Genomic DNA, 18,169 nt, shown 5'->3' with positions numbered 1-18,169 from the left:
TTCTTTAAAGTTAGTTTCAGCAGGATACATATCTATAGTGTACATAATGAAGTCGTCATTATTGAGAGCCAATATAGCATCCAATTATATAAAAGTGTTATTAAATTTGTGTTTCAGATATTGTTTCGGTGGGTCTTTGCTGATTTTAGTCATAAATCGTAACTCATAACAATACAGAAACAGGTCCGCAATAAGTGGTGCACAGTTAGTCCCCATTGAAATTCTGATAATTTTACGATATACGGAATCAACATAGCGAACAAAAATGATATCTAGTAAAAATTCAAGGGCAGATATAGTATTAAGGCGAGTTCACTTGACATAGTTCTTTTGTTTGTTGTTACTAAAGATGACTTAAAAGAGTTTGAACATATCTATTTTGACTTCTGACTTTTTAAAACCATTAAATTAGGTGTGTGATTTTTTTCTTTATACGATAATGACATAAAGTTGTATCTAGGGTAAACACATCTAAATTTGGAAAAGATTCGAAATCACCAATATTTGCATGAAATCTATCAATTATTTCCAAATAATTTTTGACACTCCATAAGTAATTAGTTCTACTATTTTCAAAGGCTTTATTTGAACAATTTATTACCAGGATTTTTGTTTATTGTACTCAGTGTACATGTACTTGTAAGTAAAATAGACATTGTAGAAGTGGCAGACTTGAGACGAAATATATTTATATGTGTAAGGTGTTTTGCGCAGCTTCAGAAGCGAGTACATAGTTTAAACTGTCAATGTATTTTGTTCTGCTTGTAAAGAGGCAGCTAAAAGTTGTTGTTTGTTACAGATGGAATTTTTTGAATATAGAGTCAGTTGGAATGTTGGTGAACTCGTTATTTCCTTTTTGCAGAACAGTGTTTGATCTAATGTCAATTTAGCTGGTAACATAATTGTTTGACAATTGGACGAGTTCTTAAATTATTATATTTATTGATCATATGCATAAAGTTAAGTAATCCATGAATCAAGTAGGTTAAATGTTTGAACTGCATTATAATCTTATTTTTAAACGAACGAACGTTGCATAGTTTAGTAGAATGAAATTTGAAAATATAATTACGTTAGTATCATAATCCTAGATAAAACAAATACTTTATATACAGAGTAGCCTTTTTAAAGTTTTGTGTTAAAGTTAAAATGGAGTAACAGGCATTTAGATATTAAAACATTGTTTAACAAATTTCTTTAAATCTATGTAACTTCATGCGTGCCTTTTTATATGACACATGGAGATGTGTTGGCAAGTGTGTTCCCAATTTATAATTCTTGACAGTTACTGAAAACAATATCATATTGATATACGATCATAATAATGAACTCATTTCGGAGCCTTTTACAGCTGACTATGCGGTATGGGCTTTGCTCGTTGTTGAAGGCCGTACGGTGACCTATATTTGTTAATTTCTATGTCATTTGGTCTCTTGTGGAGAGTTGTCTCATTGGCAATCATTCCACATCTTCTTTTTTATATTTGTGGATATGTCCTCATCGTCATTTGACATACTTTCTGCAGATATTTTGTCATAGTGTTTAAAACATTTTTTGTTCACGGCCTAGTGTTCAGAACATTCGAAGTTCTGAGCAAATATTTTTTACCTACACGTTGGTGGAACATAAAGTGATAGAATTTGTAAACATTTATGACATTAAATTACTTCGTCGTTAATCTAGGCGAATCAATCGTGACGTTAACACCATATTTATAAATAAAATAACTGAACTACATTTATATATTATTGTTGTAAGAATGAATTTTAATTTATCCACCACTTGTTTCAACATATTGTAGACACTGAAGAAAACAGACTGTATTGGATTAATCACGATGGTGACATGAAATCATGTAAAGACGATGGCTCTGATGTTAAAACAATACTTTCAACAAACATAAGTAGAAGCTACTTAGCTATCAGTGTCGTCGGTAGTAACATATATTATGCAAATGACAATCAGTTGGTAATGGTAACTAAAACACCAGGATCCACGCCGACTATTCTGTATAACGATACCAACAGGATTGACAGTATAGTTATGTTCAATTTATCAGGTATGTATATAACCATCTATAATCACGTACATGTTCACAATAACTGAAAAATGGTCGTTTGCGTTAGAAAATAGAGTTAATGTTGATTTTACAGTGCACAATCTGATTAACGTTAAATGTTCATATATCGTTTGTCTCCATATTTTAAAGAGTAACACTACATCTGCTAGTTTTTTGTATCTGTATTTTAATGCACCTAACATGTGAAGTACAGCACGAACGATACATTGTTTTGATGATGTTTTGATAAAATGGAATAAACGTCTATGAAAGCAACCAAGCATTACATAAGAAATATAATGATATTTGAAAGAACCAATCCGTTTTCACTCAGTTGGGAATTGTCATAAGTAGATCACTACTACTTAGAAGTCAATCTTGCTAACATTGTAAACTATTACTATTTCATAGGTTTAAAGGCATTTTGTTATTGTTTTACATGTTTATATCGTTTATTTCGAATTGCTTATTGCTTTCTAATTTCTATATACAGCTTTTACTTAGTATTTACATTTCTTATTATTCTGGTTAACTAACTAAATGTACATTTGTAGTTTCTTCTTAACGTTGGCTTCAATGCGTTCCATGTAAATTGCTTATTCAATGTTTTTATCATATAAGTTAAAGGTACATTTGTATTCTATAACTTTTGCATTGTCTTGACTGATAAAAAGTATTAATATTGATGTTTTGTTGTTAATTGAAATAACTGAATTTAATTTCTTCCATCTCGTTCATCTATTTACAATTGTTGATAATTTCATGGAAACAGGTTATTTGTCTGTTATTGTTCAAGTCTGCATTTTTTATGAATGAAATTGTGCGAAACAAACAAAAGGTAAGTAATTTAAACCTAATTTTTAAATCTTAGTCAAATCAATATACTTCTTTTCCCTGTTAGTATTATAATACAAAAATGTGGTAGCATTGGCAACAAAGACAATTCTTAGCATCTGTTTTAATTGAATAGCATTACGTTTTTAATGTTAAACAAAGAAACATTCTTCTTTGCACTATCAGTATCAAAATGAAATATTGGATAATTCTCAACCGAGACAACTATTCATTTGTTTCAATTGAATAGTAATATCATGCTTATGTTTATAAAGTCAATTTAATTAACCATGTCTCGTTTTTCGTATAATTTGATTTTTTTCCATACTTTATACAAATGAACTTTTACATAGCAGTACTACACGCGAAAAAAGAAGGAAAAAATCACAAAAGCTCTTTAAGCTATATCCACATTTTCACTGTTCATTTTAATACATCTCACCTGAGTGTGATGCAGCGCTGCCAGTACATGTTTGACGTCAGGGAGAGATGAATAGATCCTATAATCAGTAATTAAGCATTATAGAAGTAGAAACTTAAAACAGGATAAATTGTGTTATATTTAAGTCTTGCATAGTGCTGAATTTGTGTGAATTTTAACAACATGTCAACAATTTTTGATAAAATTTCTATGATAACAGTAAACTGGTTATATTAGTCGGATAAAGAAGTTGATATTAAATAATACATCAACGTTGTGCTATTCTGTAGTAGTCATTAATCTTAAGGAAGGTTCCGTATTTGCATATTCATGTAAAGATTCAAATAAATAGAAAAATGCTTTAACAAATATGTTTGAAGTCATTTGATAAAGAACAACCAACATGACATTTTTCAAAATGCATGACTTATATAAAGAATACAGGTGCGCTTATCATAATATATATTTACTTCATCCTTTTCTTTACAGATTGAACTAGAGTGGTCGAATATAATTCAATTGTCAAACCAAACTGAAATGGTAGATGGAAAGGTGATACACATACAAGTTACAGTTTACTAGATTCCATGATCTATCAAAATACCGCATAAGAATAGCAAACACGTTGCGAATTGTTGGTACAAATATATAAGTAAACAATGGTCAAACACCGGTACACGATAGAAGATTAACTTGATGTTCTTCATAAACTTCTTAGATGACAATTCACAATAGGGTTTGTACGAGGATCATTCTGGAAATATAAATAACAGACACAGCTCTTATATGTTTATATATTATAATAGTTTTTGCTACAATTATTGGAGGGTGGGATTTCAAATCACTAAATTATATCGTGTCTTTAAATGTAGGACACGTTAAAAAGAGCGTAATCTATGTATTAGTGGTAAATTATTAAGTCAGTCATTTTGTTACCACAAATTACTTAAAACCTGTACGACATTCCTTCATAGATACAAATATTTGGTTTGCAAGTTTGGCTGTACCTCCAAACAACTTATTCCAGACGAAATAATACATCCTAAATTTTAAGATGATGTTGTTTACCAAGCTCGGATCAATCCTTCAAATAAACTCAATTTAAAATGTTTTTCAATTCAACACTGTACTTAGATCATTGTATATTGTTTATATTGTTTTATTGGTACACATATTGATTTTGTTATCTGTAAATTGAAATCATACTAAACAGTATTGTTATACACAAATCCATTTTAACGATATTACAATAATTCGATATCTTTTTGTTTTTGTCATTGCACAAGGCCATGTGTTTCTCTGACTGTTAATGACGTCTTTAGACTAAATCTATTGGATGTTGGATGTGTACGGATCGATATTTTAGTCTTAGATACATGATTTGTTTTATAAGTTGTTATTGGCTTTGAACTAGCTGTCAGCAACTGCGAGTACTATCAGATTTGTACTAAGTGCATTTTTTGTGGATGAGGGATGGATACATATTCTTCCACGTCCGTTCTGTGTTTTTGTTTGATGTTTTTTCTGCTTTGTATCGATCTGATGAGTTGAGCCTTTTCAACTGATTTTCATAGTTTATTCTTGTGCTGTGCTGTTACACCACTGTCCCATGTTAGGGGATAGTTGAGCACTCACAAACATGTTTAACCCTACCACATTCTGTATGCGCCTATCTCAAGTCAGGATTCTGTATTTGAGTAGTTGACGTTGGTTCATTATTCATATTTGTTTTTCGTAAATTGTTTTGTTACTCATTAGAACGTTAGTTTTCTTAATTGAATTGTATCGCATTTTTTCATGGCGGGGCCTTCTATGGCCGACTACTTGGTATGAGTTTTTGTCATTTTCGAAGGCCGTACTTTTGACTATGCTTACTACCATTCATTTTATTTGAACTTTGGTGGATAATTGTCTCAGTGGCAATCATACATGAACCACATCTCCAATTTTTTTATTGTTCAAATAAATATGTTTATGTTTATAAATAGCATAAACACATAGATATGCTATTAATCCGGATGGCCTGTATAATTTTTACAAGATAGCCGAACACCGAAATTTGTTTTGCAATTTTTCGGCAAGCAGGAAAAATTACAACTGCCTAAATTAAATAACTGCTGTGTTTAACTTAACCAAGTAAAAAAGATAAGGAAAGTCAAAAGATACCAAGTAGAAAGCAAACTCATCTACTTATTGTTTTCATATCAATAAATGGAATAATGAATATTCATAAGTATTGGTATGTTAATGACGAATTACTTTGTATTCATCGAATAAATGGACTATACCAGAATATGGCACCAATGGAATTATCTCATTATAAACTACACCTCTTCAGTGATGATTGAGGCCGAAACATTTGATATGCAAAACCTATTATGAACGTTGGAGAGCATGCAAACAAAAAACGACATAAAGTGTAGCCTAATCTTATTTAAGGTTTATTGTGTTTTGCAATCTGAATGCATGTTAATTATGTGTTGAAAATGATTACTGTTTTATTTTATTATTTCGTTCGCGCCAAATTTCACAAAAGTGACGAATGTAATACCTTTCTGATATACATTAACACAAAAATCTTTTTTGTGTTGTTTAAATGTAACCATAGCAATTGTTTAAATACATTTAAAATATCTTAAGAAATGAAGTTAAATGCATGTAAACTTTTACAACACCCGTGATTTAATTTTCTGTTGTATATATGTATGCGATGCAATATATTCATGACTTTGGTTTTTTTTTGTTGATCTTTTTTCTTTGAATTCAAACAAAAGTACGAACTATTTTGTGAACTTCACGAAGTTCTTTATAACAGGAAGTTTTCTTTTTCTCATTGAATTTCTATGTATAAGCACAATAACGATATATTGATAAAAATATCTGTAAACAGGGCAAGCTTTTTGTTTGTCTGTGATTCAGGAGTTCCAAATGTACTTAGGAGTCAATGCTTTATAGCCACTTCTGATGACAACAGGTAACTTATGGTCCGTTGCAGTAGAAATTAATGATTTTTAATAAACATACCAAATAAGACATTAAACTTTATAACGTCAAAGTCTAATATGGTTTTCTGCATATAGTGTCGTATCAAAGAACACATTAATTGTATGTTCAATGTTAATAGATAGGAGACACGCCATGAAGTGTTAGGAACGTTGTATTACATTCATGAAAGGCGGTTTTGTGAATTATCATTACAAATATTGCAGTGTTTTTAATTAATCGGAAGGCGTGGTGTCGAGTTTTGTTGTAAACTAACAATTACTACTACGAGTCAAAATTGTGATTATAAGTGAGTTGATTGTGTGGACACGTACTTGAAAAATAAAAAGTTTTCTCACGAAAAAGATATTTCCCATGCAATCGTGAATGTAAATATGATGAACAATTCGAGGAGTTTTCTATTTAAAATGTGTGCTACATTTATCTGAAATGATAATTCGATGAAAAATGAAAGCTGTGGCATTTTCTGCTACGTAGATAATGTTTGTTTACAGATAATGAACATGCATAACTCTACGCACATAATGGATTTCATCTGCACCTGGCCTTATATACATTTAGGAACTCCTCGTATACCCCTTTTTGAATGACAGTTAAAACATAATGCAATTAAAAACTTTTGGCTATTTTTAATAAAGTGTTGATCTCGTAAAAAAGTTGTTTATTTATTCAATTTCCCCCTTAAATTAAACATATCGTTCAAATCAATTGTCGTACTATTATATTCATCAGAAAAAAGATGACATTTGACCTTAACGATATCAATACGTTGCAAAACAATTATTGCCTACTAACAGCTAAGGTACCCGGTGTGACATTTTGTCTATATATCCAAAACATGTAACAACGGACAAATAGACTGAGTAATTTGTAAAATTGTAAACAATGCAAATCGGACGAATAGTTCAAGGTAAAATCAGCACATACTGTCTCTCTATTTTTTTTTCTATTAATATACTAACAAAATGACTATTGGTATAGAAAAATAAAATAACTACGTCTTTTGTTAATCAGGTTTTGATCAATATCTTTGGACGGCATTGAAAAGTAGTAATTCAACAAGAGACAACAAGTTCCTGTTAAAATAAGTTTGAAATATATCTCCTTCCTCCCTTTTGTTCAAAATTAAACAAAGGGATAATACAATGACAAAGTCTCATTTCCAAACACCATAACATTAAATCATTATAGCTATGGAAATTGCTTCTAGAGTTAACCCTGGTTTAACATATTATGAAGGATTTTTGTATTATAAACGTTAAAATTACACATAACTTAAGTGTGATTGATTGTTTTATGCTGATATATTTTTTCTAAAAAGAATTACATTAGTAAGTAATTTTGAGAATACAAATAATAGAACAATTTCTAGTTCCAGAATAAAGCTAAAAGAAAAATCAAGATGTTTCTAAACAAACTATTGAAATATCACACTTCAATTAAAGTTTATTTGTATACCTTGATGAAGTCATTTCCTATCAAAACGATTGGCCCTCATTTAAAAAGTGCTTCAAACACTTGTATGCACTTGTCCTAAGTCATGAGCCTGTTGTTCAGTGGTAATCGTTTGTTGGTGTGGTTCATAAGTGTTTTTCGTTGCTCGTTTTCATATAGATTAGACCGTTGGTTTTCCTGTTTGAATTGTTTTACACTAGTCATTTTGGTCCCTTTATAGTTTGCTGTTCGGTGTGAGCCAAGGCTCCGTGTTGAAGGCCGTTCTTTGAACTATAATTGTTTACTTTTTATACATTGTATACTTGGATGGAGAGTTCTCTCATTGGCATTCATACCTCATCTTCTTATTTATATTCAAGAAAAACATAATAACAGAGATATGAAGTGAACATATGAACATACAGTACTGCTTCCTTGAATGACAATAAAACAGGAAGTTTTGCAAATAACTTGCATAAAATTTGCTGAAAAGTATTGACATGACTGTGACCGTAAGTCGCTTTTTTTAAATATTAATTTCACCCAGTTTTTTTTATTAGTTCTACTTCCCTTGCCCCAGTTTTGCACGATAGGATAAAATGTAACAATTGTTTACATCACTTTTAAATGAACTTTGAGTAAATGTCACAGGTAGTACTTCAATATTAATAATCGAACTACACTATAAACAGATTTCATATTTTTATTTGAGAATTTCTACAAATTAATATCAAATCAAAGTCAACATTTTATTGAGGTGTATGTTTTATTCAACTGGATCGTCAGTAACAACCAGAAACCTTTTATTTCAGATGAAATCAAATTAGTTGTTGTAATTTTAATGTGCAAAAATTAGTCTGTGCATTTTCCATATGTGAAAACCCCTAATATCGAATTCTTTGAACCTCTACATAAAATATTAAAAAAAAAAAAAAATCTAACAGATCTCCCTTATCGTCCATTGGCCGATACGTCATGCTTCAAGGACCCAAACGCAAAATGTGTTTACTAAATTAGAGTGACACATGAATGAAATGGTCCTTTGGAAAGAGAAAAAAAGTATGCCTTACAAGAACAAAGTTTAACCGTGATCCATGCTGTAAAAGAGAGACAAAAAATACCAAAGGGATTAATTCACATAAGTTAAAATTAACCAGACAACGGCATGGCGAAAAAAGAAACCATTAATGGCAATTTAAAAGTAAATACGATATGATTGATTAATTTTTGTTTAACGCCACTTTCAGCACTACCAACTATATTGTGGCTGTCAGTGTATATTGGTGTAGCAAGCAGGAGTGCCCTGACTTAGGTAGGAAAACTGGCAATCCTTATCAATTAAGATTTGAGTTGAACGCACCTAACTCACAACCTCAAGGTTTACAGGCTAGACCTACAGTAGTTGAACTACTTAGACAAGTCGGCCATCGAGGCCCCTTCATACGATATGCACATATTCCCATTGCAGCTAACATTTTTAGGTCTCTTATACGTTTGTTTTTTAACTCTAATATAGTCTGATATTAAACTAGAAATGAAAAACCCACTGCACAGCCATTCTTTAAAATTGTAAATGATTGTAGCTCGCTGGTCTTATTCTTTTTTTATACTATTTTAACCCGATATTTTAAGTGTGTGTGTCTATTTAGATATGTCTAATTATTTTTAAGTAGATAGAATTTCAACTTAAAGTTCTATACCTGGTTGATAACGTAAGGATACAATTAGTACACAAAAGAGAAACGTGATCGTCCAAGGTGACTAAGATATTCATCTTGCGTTGAATTACCATGAAAACTGCCTGGACATGTTTCTAACAAGTGATAATTGATATGTCGGAAAAAATACGCCTGGAATAAAAGTACGCTTACATAATCAAATTATACAAACCGAAGGATTCACCGTAATCTGTCAAATAAAGTTTGAAGAAATCCTGGTACTGACGGCAATGGAAGTGCAAGTCTGGTTTTGTATGTGTATTTTACTTCATTGTAGTCTTCTGGCATCAAGTAAGTATTATTTTGTATGGTATTCAAGTTGTAGGCATTATGGAAATTTAATAACATATTTATGAGAAAACTGTCTATCTGTAAATGTCCTTATAAGATCCACGTTATTTTGACTATTTGTGATAGTTGTATGCATGATAAGCATGCACGCCCGATCTCCTTGTTTATCCTCAGTTATGTACCTGCATGTATGTGGAGCTATTTTCTTGCAGAACGATATGCATTCCATTTGAAGAAACAAGTCGGAAAATACCAAGTTTCAAAATAAAATGTGCTACTAGGTATAAAAACGACCTGTGTAAGTCAATATTTTCCCTCATGAAAATGCAAGCTTTAGTTTGCTCAATCATTCAATTCATTTAATAGTATTATTGTGCTGCTGGCAATTATGGTTTTATTTCTTAATCTTCCGTCTTAAATATGTTTCAGGAAGAATCCATCCATTCTTCTGTTGTTTTTTTTTTTACTGAAATACCAGAAAACGTCGCTAACGCACATGTTAACTTAAAAAAAATACTATGAAATTTGACCTGTTAATTTTCGATATTTTCTGTTACATGTACATTACAATGTTGTGCTGTCTTTGTGGAGTTTCCAATTTTTTTTCATTTGTATATATATATATATATATATATATATATATATATATATATATATATATATATATATATACACATATAATCTATTAAATGACTGAATAAACTCGTTTTCAGTAAAGGAAATTCCCTGTACTTCATAATTGGGGATTAATATTTTATCCTGATTTTTGAAGAAAAAGTTGTATTTTCAAAAAAAAATAAAAAATCTTGTTGATAGTTGAATAAGTAATCTGCTTTTCCACGGTTAAAATGGTATAAAACAAGACAATACTATCAGTCAGGGGCATTACTTAAATAAGTAACAATTAAAGTTACCTATACAAGTAATGTTGAAAACGAGGCTATTTTAAATATTACTTATATAAGTAACTTTTCTGAATATTATTTTTATAGGTGTCCAATTATACAGAATTTAGTAGCTTTAACAAATTTTCACAGTCATCTGGTTATTTTTCTCATGAAATATAAAATCTAATCCTTCTGAAACACTAATTAACTTTTTGACGCACTTATCTTTCATACCGACGCTTCTGGGTCAAAGATTGGTCTCATGGGACTATTAAATTATCATTTTCCTCCAAAATCTTGAAGGTAGACTGGTATAAATAGATAGATACTTGTGAATTAATTAAGACTTGAAGTTATTTATAACTTGTAACCAAAATCAATTACATATGTTCCTTCAATAAGTGTTATTACTATTTTTTTCAAAAATGTATAAAATAACTTATTCAAGTAATATTTTTGTCATTATTTTTAAAGTAACCCTTTATCTCTATACTCCTCTCAAATCTAATAAACTCTTTATTTTATGATATAAAATGATGTAAAAATTCATGAAAACTACATTTAGTCTATGCTTCTATTGAAATTTAAAATAACTCTATTAAGTAATTTTATTATTTTTAAAAACAAAAATTACTTATATAAGTAACTTAAAAAAATAACTTGTTTAAGTAACACCCCTGACTGACTATAGCATCCACCTTTTATAAAATTAATGTAGTAAATTTCAAAGAGACTTCTTTTGTTCATATTTCCAAACAAAAGAAAACACAATTATTTGGAATAGTTGAAAGAATAATATGTTTTTTCACGGTAAGTATCTCATGAAACAAGAGAAAACACAACCCATTCCCTTCATATAAAGTAAACATTATCAATTAATTAGAAAGTCACTTGTTTATTTCATACAGCGTAGCAATTAATGTTATTGCTACATGAAATTTCAATACTATTTTCTTGTTAAGGGACAATTATTTCTTAAGTTTACATTTAGGTTGAATATTTAGTTTATTTCACATTATAAAATAGTATGGGGACGTATTAAACCTAAACACAGGAGAAAAGAATATATCACTTACATGTTTTCTGGAAAATAGGATACAGATCCTGCCTTTTTTTGCAGACAATACTATATGTTTATCGTATATTAGCTAGGTGTCGCATATGTTAAGGATTTTCTGTCACATAACACACATCGGGGTGTTATACGGCATGAAAACCTTAAATTATGCATTACCCTAAACGGAACTTTGAAAGTAAATAATCTAATGAATCATAAGTACATTTACTTAATCATAGTTGTATACTAATATACGACTTGATAAAGTACATGATAGTTTTGTTTTGCTGCGTGTTGAAGGCCTCCTAGTGAATCTGATATGAAGAACAGCAATCAAAGCGATGTCCCTTTGCTCTGTGTGTGCGTTTACCTGTACATGTACTGTTTTCGTGTCATGGATGGATACCCCATATCCTTTGTTTTTCTATTATGGACTGATTCGAATAACAGTTTACAATTCTTTTCTTTTTTCAATCGCATCTTTTATATCAAATTAGTAAAAACGCTTTACGTAATGAGGGCTTGTAGTGTCTAGAGGGCATATTTTATATGTTTAACAAAACTATTGAGCTTTAAAAAAAACAAATATAAATTTAAAATTGACAATAATGATTATGACATACAGATAATGAACCACATTCTACCAGTAATGAATTTGTAAAATGTTGCATATTATATGAAATAGCTTGATATTTGAAACCAAGATACACAGTTGCGATTTATGTTTGTTTCTTTCTATTTTGATCTGTTGCTTAAATTTAGTTTCGAGTTATTTTCAACCTTTTGAGAAATATATGGTCATATAAAAAAGAAAGAAAAAGCTGCTACTCAATTCTTTTTTTCTGACACAGTTACATTATACATGTAATTATCATCCACAATTAGTCTAAACGCCTACATTAGTCATCATGTAGTAATAAACGGTGCAATATTGCGTTGAAACAAAACATAGGTCCTGAAATATTTGTTGAAATTTAAGATAGGCAGGCAATGAATGAGTCAATTAAACGTTTTACAATGAATTTAACACAACATACGACGTCTGATACGATTGACAATGATACTCGTTCCTGCAGTAGCAGTACCTACATGAACTACCCAATAGTTGTATTTATTATCAAGTCGTAGATAAACGTTGTTCGACAGCATACATCAGGGTACAGATTCCTGATTTACTACGTATCAGGTATGGGTGGTACGTAACTCAACCGTTAGTGTTGTTTTTGAAGAATCATTAAATGCATTCGATTATTTTATCCATCATAATAATAGAATAAAAGAAATTCAAATGCATATCAGCAAAAACTAGCTTAACCTTTTATTTGATAGCGATTTCATCGTTTCAAGGACACTTTGTTTGTGATTCTATATGCTATCATTTAGATTATTCCAAAGTCCATAAATCATCATATATATTACATGAACTAAGTTGGCTAATGACATAAGCAACACGACGGGTGCCACATGTGGAGCAGGATCTGCTAACCCTTCCAGAGCACCTGAGATCACCCCCAGTTTTTGGTGGGGTTCGTGTTGCTTAGTCTTCTTTAGTTTTTTATGTTGTGTCTTCTGTACTATTAATTGTCTGTTTTTATTTTTATTTTTAGCCATGGCGTTGTCAGTTTATTTTCAATCTATGAGTTTGACTGTCCCTCTGGTATCTTTCGTCCCTCTTGGCACATCATTTAGATTTTTGATACAGTGACTTACAATGAACGACTATTGACACGTGAGACTGATGTTGCTTAAATCCGTTAACATATCAAAATAGTGTTGAATTCGCATTAGTTCTTGTAAAATTTTGAAATTAGTTATTATTACTTTAGTGATCCATTTTGATCATTGCAGCAGATTATTTTTTTTTCTAGAAAAGATGAGGCAACTGGGATTTCATATTGATTGAGAAAACTGCATTCTTCTCAAATTATTAAAATAATAGATATTTACTATTCTTTGTCCATGAAAAAAAACCACACCAATGTTTAGAATCATTGAATCAAAAATAAACAAGAACACTTTTCATATTACTATAGTAAATTGAGCTGACACTCGTGTTCTTGACATAATTTATAAGGGTATCTTATAGTTTGTTCCTTTATTTTTACTTGTATTATTGGTAAATTTCTCATACAAGACGATTTTTGTGAAAATGCAGAAATATATAAAAACGGTGAATATAATACATATTTTAACAGCGTAAACAAGTGACACTATTTACTTTTTATAAATAATGCGAAGAATCAATAATGATTGTTGTATAAAACAATTTTTTGTCACCTAGATATTTTTTTTTTCTGAAATTTTTTTAGAGACGTGCACAAACGGTTTGCTTATCTTGTTTTTTTTTATATAGACTTATTTTTCTTAAATAATAAATATTTATTCAAACTTGCTCATTTTTGTTTATATTTCTTAAATATTCAACACAATACACAATATAGCACAATACTGTTCAGAAAACAATGATCAACTACATATTATCATAAATCATCAAATTGAATACACAAAATGTAATTACATTTTGAATGAAATCTTGAACAAGTTAACCATCCTTTAACAATTGTTTTTTGGAAAACCTCTTTTATACATCTTACACCCTACTATTTGCATTAAAGTTAGTAATATTATGTCTTAAAGTGTATTCAAATAGTCTGATTAAGTCAACTGAAATGTTTTTATTTTACAGTAAATCCCTTCTTCTGAAGATACAATATCTCGCTTTCAATACCATGAAATTTACAAACAATTACATCAATAAAAAAATCAAAATCAGCCAAATATGAATATTTCCTCATGCCATATTGTGCTTATTTTATCAGAGTCACCAATATGAAATAGAACCAACATCTTTTGTTGTAAAAACATATGAAATTCTATTAGTTTAGAACACAATGACAAATAAGTGTGCGAAATGTTTACTTTGTTTTCACAAACATTGTATGTAATACATTTCTGACTCATCAGTTTACAATTAAAAAAAAATCAGTAATGGGCTATTTCAAAATGAAGATCCATTAATAAAGATGGTTTCCAGTAAAATGTGACATTGGTTCACACTTTACATAATTCGTTTTCTTCAAACAACTTTTGTTTGCATTGGAAATCTTATCTGATATTGACCAAAGATTATTCAGTGCTACGTATAAACCTTATCGTTGTAAAAATTCAGCCAAAATGTATGTATTGTTTACTAAAATTGAGGTCATTGGTTGCTATAAAACATGAATATTTGGCAAACTTTACCACAATAAGATAATTTGGCTTTTTTCATGATGATTATAAGTTACTATTTTTCTTGATTTCACCTTCAAATATGTTTGCCTCAAGTGTTCTTAGTGAACGTTCTGTTAGTTGTGCTCTCTGGTATCTATGGAATACTTCTTTAAATATTATGTTGCTAACAACTTTTATTTGAGATAATCCTTAAACTTGTATGTACCTTATTATTGGCAAAATCACATGCTTTTCCCCATAACATTGATAAGATGATTTTAATTTTTCTGTTTAATTAATATATGAAGTATTTTGTTAATAGTACATATTAGATCATAGTTGGACCGATGTATTTTCAGCTTACCCTGGAAAAATTTTGTTTTCAAGTTATCCTTCCATTAAGGAATTTGATGTTGCTACACGAAATGTGATTGTACTGTTTGACGATGTACAAGGTAATGTGTATGCCTTGGATTACAATTATGGAAACGGATATGTATATTTTCCAAAAGCTGGGCAAGGAGACATTATGCGGTATGTTGATTATTATACATTATAAACCTATGTGGGTTTATTTAATTTTTTCAGAACGATCAGAACGAACACTAAGCTTGGAAATCTCAGATTTCAGATTTCAGGCATAAGGTTTAACATTTGTTTCAGAACAAATATTTGTATGCATCCAGCTTTTCGAATCGAACACCTATGTAGGGGTCTCATCGCTAAGGCAGAATTATGGCTTTGACAAACATGTACATATGTGGCACAGATGTTTCATAGCTGTCAACCTAATCTGTATTGAGTAACTTTATAAAAAACATGAATTGAAACTCGCATTACAACAGCTGTCTTGTTAAGACTTACAACGAATTGACCCGAATATTAATACAACACATATCGCCTAGTTTCAAATACGTTTTTGGTAGAATGGGAGTACTGTTTTAAAAAATATGCTTCGCACCGTGGTTAACCAATATATATAAATCTTTGGTTTTTCTTATGAACAAATATTGTAGTTATCTAGAAATCTCGAATATTAAAAAAACAAAAACAAAACACGTTAATTTACAGGCAAATCTTTACAGAAATTATCTTAAACTCACTGATCTATGTATGAGAATGCTTTTTTAAGGGACAGAATACGGCGTTATTCACAGTCAGTTTACAGTCTGTTTATATAGTAATTTAAAAAACAAAAAGTTTTGTATCAATTTTCTTATGGCACACGTGGACATGGTAACCTCTTGTGAAAAAAAGACCAAAATCAAACTTAATTCTAACTGGTGATTCAGAACCTTCGACTTTGGCAATTTAAGAAGGATAATTCTTTTAAAAACAATTAGATCCACGGAAAAAAAACCCCAAAACATGTTTTTTGAAATGTATTTTCTTCGAGGACCTAAATAAACGGTTTAGGTCCTCCGAAGAAAATACATTTCAAAAAACATTTAAAAATTTAAAGCACTGAATTTGTCTCTGTTATATTTAGATTTAATTATAATACGACAGATAATGATTAAATACGGACCATGCCAATGTTATCGTTGTAATGACAAATGCTACAAAGTTGTTCTACAGCTTCAGACTGAAACACATTGAAATGTGATGTCTTGATTTAACATGCATCCGTCTATTTCAATTCAGACATTGGTCTTTCATTTCTATTTATTTATTTGTGTACCCATCGTGCCCATATTAAGTTTCAGTTTGGGCTCCTGTTTGAGGTATATCTCGATTCGAACATGTTGTATTCTAATCTTCATGGTTCTTTTTCATATAACGCCATTTATCATTATTTTCATATTTTATGTCAAGCAAAATGTATAAAGTTTTTGTTCCACGAATTGGTCAGCTGTAACCAATGCTTGTGAATATCGAGAAATCCGATAGACTGATACCTAATGCACAACTAATGTGAATGTGTATGTCTTTTTTGTGCATGATGTTAACTGTGAGAATTTTTTAAAACAGCCATGATCCCTTTTATTAACTTTACTGGATCGATTGGTTTAGTAAAACAAGTTCAAGAGGTTAAATGATACTAGTATATTTAGAAATAATATGAATATTTTGATAGACTAATATCTAGGCATCTTCTGGAATTTTAACCAAAAATGATAATGTTATTTGTTTTCTTGTATCATTTGAAAGCGGAGCTAAAAAACTGAACAACAAAACATGAATCAATAATTCTGCCTAACTATGAGCCTAATATATAACATTAGTATATAATTACCGAATATATTGACGCACTTTGTCACCTGGATACACAAAAATTAAATTAAATTAAAGTTTTTATTATTTTCTGACATGTTGTAAAAGTAGTGTTCGTATTAATATACTTATCATTAGAAAGATATTAAAAAAGTAAACTTTTCGTTAATAAAATTAATTGAAGTGTCATATACAAAATAATTAAATCACAACTATTTACAAAGAAAGAGTTGAACAGACAGTCCGTTTAGGGAAGACAACTACTGAACAAGACATAGTATACAACATTGTAGAAAACAATTAAAGTTAATTTAACATTATTAGCTCTTCAAAATGTTTATTAGGTTTTGGCATTTTTCAAATAGTTTGGCCTCGAACATTACTGAAGAAACATTCATTGTCGAAATGCCCATTTGGTGCAGTAAAATTAGCATCGTTAATGTTATTATTTATACAAAATGAGCACTAGTAAAACAAACAGTAATTATCTAAGGAATTTCAATTATACTGAGAAACAAGTCCAACATTTGTATCCGATCCGACTAGATTTATCATGTGTCCTTAATACTGTCAACAATGATTCTTCACGACATCTGTAGGTCGAAAATAGTGTGTGTTTAAATCAATAAACTATAAAAAAGCGTGAAACTAATAATGAATTTCATCAAATTTTATAACAAAAGCCAAATAGCCAAATACAAAGATCTTGAATAAGGCTGATATGCAGTTGAAAAGAAAAAAAAAAGAAAAGAAATAGAACTCTTTATTACAGGGTGTAAAATTGGCCAAGTTACTATATCTGAATTGTTTACATCTGTTTCTATGGGCTTTAAAATATAAGTGAAATCATGATGCATCTTATATATGTGTTTATACTTATATTATAGTATGTAGCTTAGAAATATGTGTAAATCTTTTAAATTAAAAGGAAATGTTCACAAAACAAGCGATTGAGGTAGGTGCAAATATATGTGGATCTGTTTTCTGCCTAAGCATAAATTCCGCCTAAGAAATACACAGAAAGATAAACGATTGATC

This window comes from Mytilus californianus, unplaced genomic scaffold (assembly GCF_021869535.1).
Source record: "Mytilus californianus isolate M0D057914Y unplaced genomic scaffold, xbMytCali1.0.p SCAF_6, whole genome shotgun sequence".
In the NCBI taxonomy this organism is placed as follows: domain Eukaryota; kingdom Metazoa; phylum Mollusca; class Bivalvia; order Mytilida; family Mytilidae; genus Mytilus; species Mytilus californianus.
Note: the sequence above shows the minus strand (reverse complement) of the source record.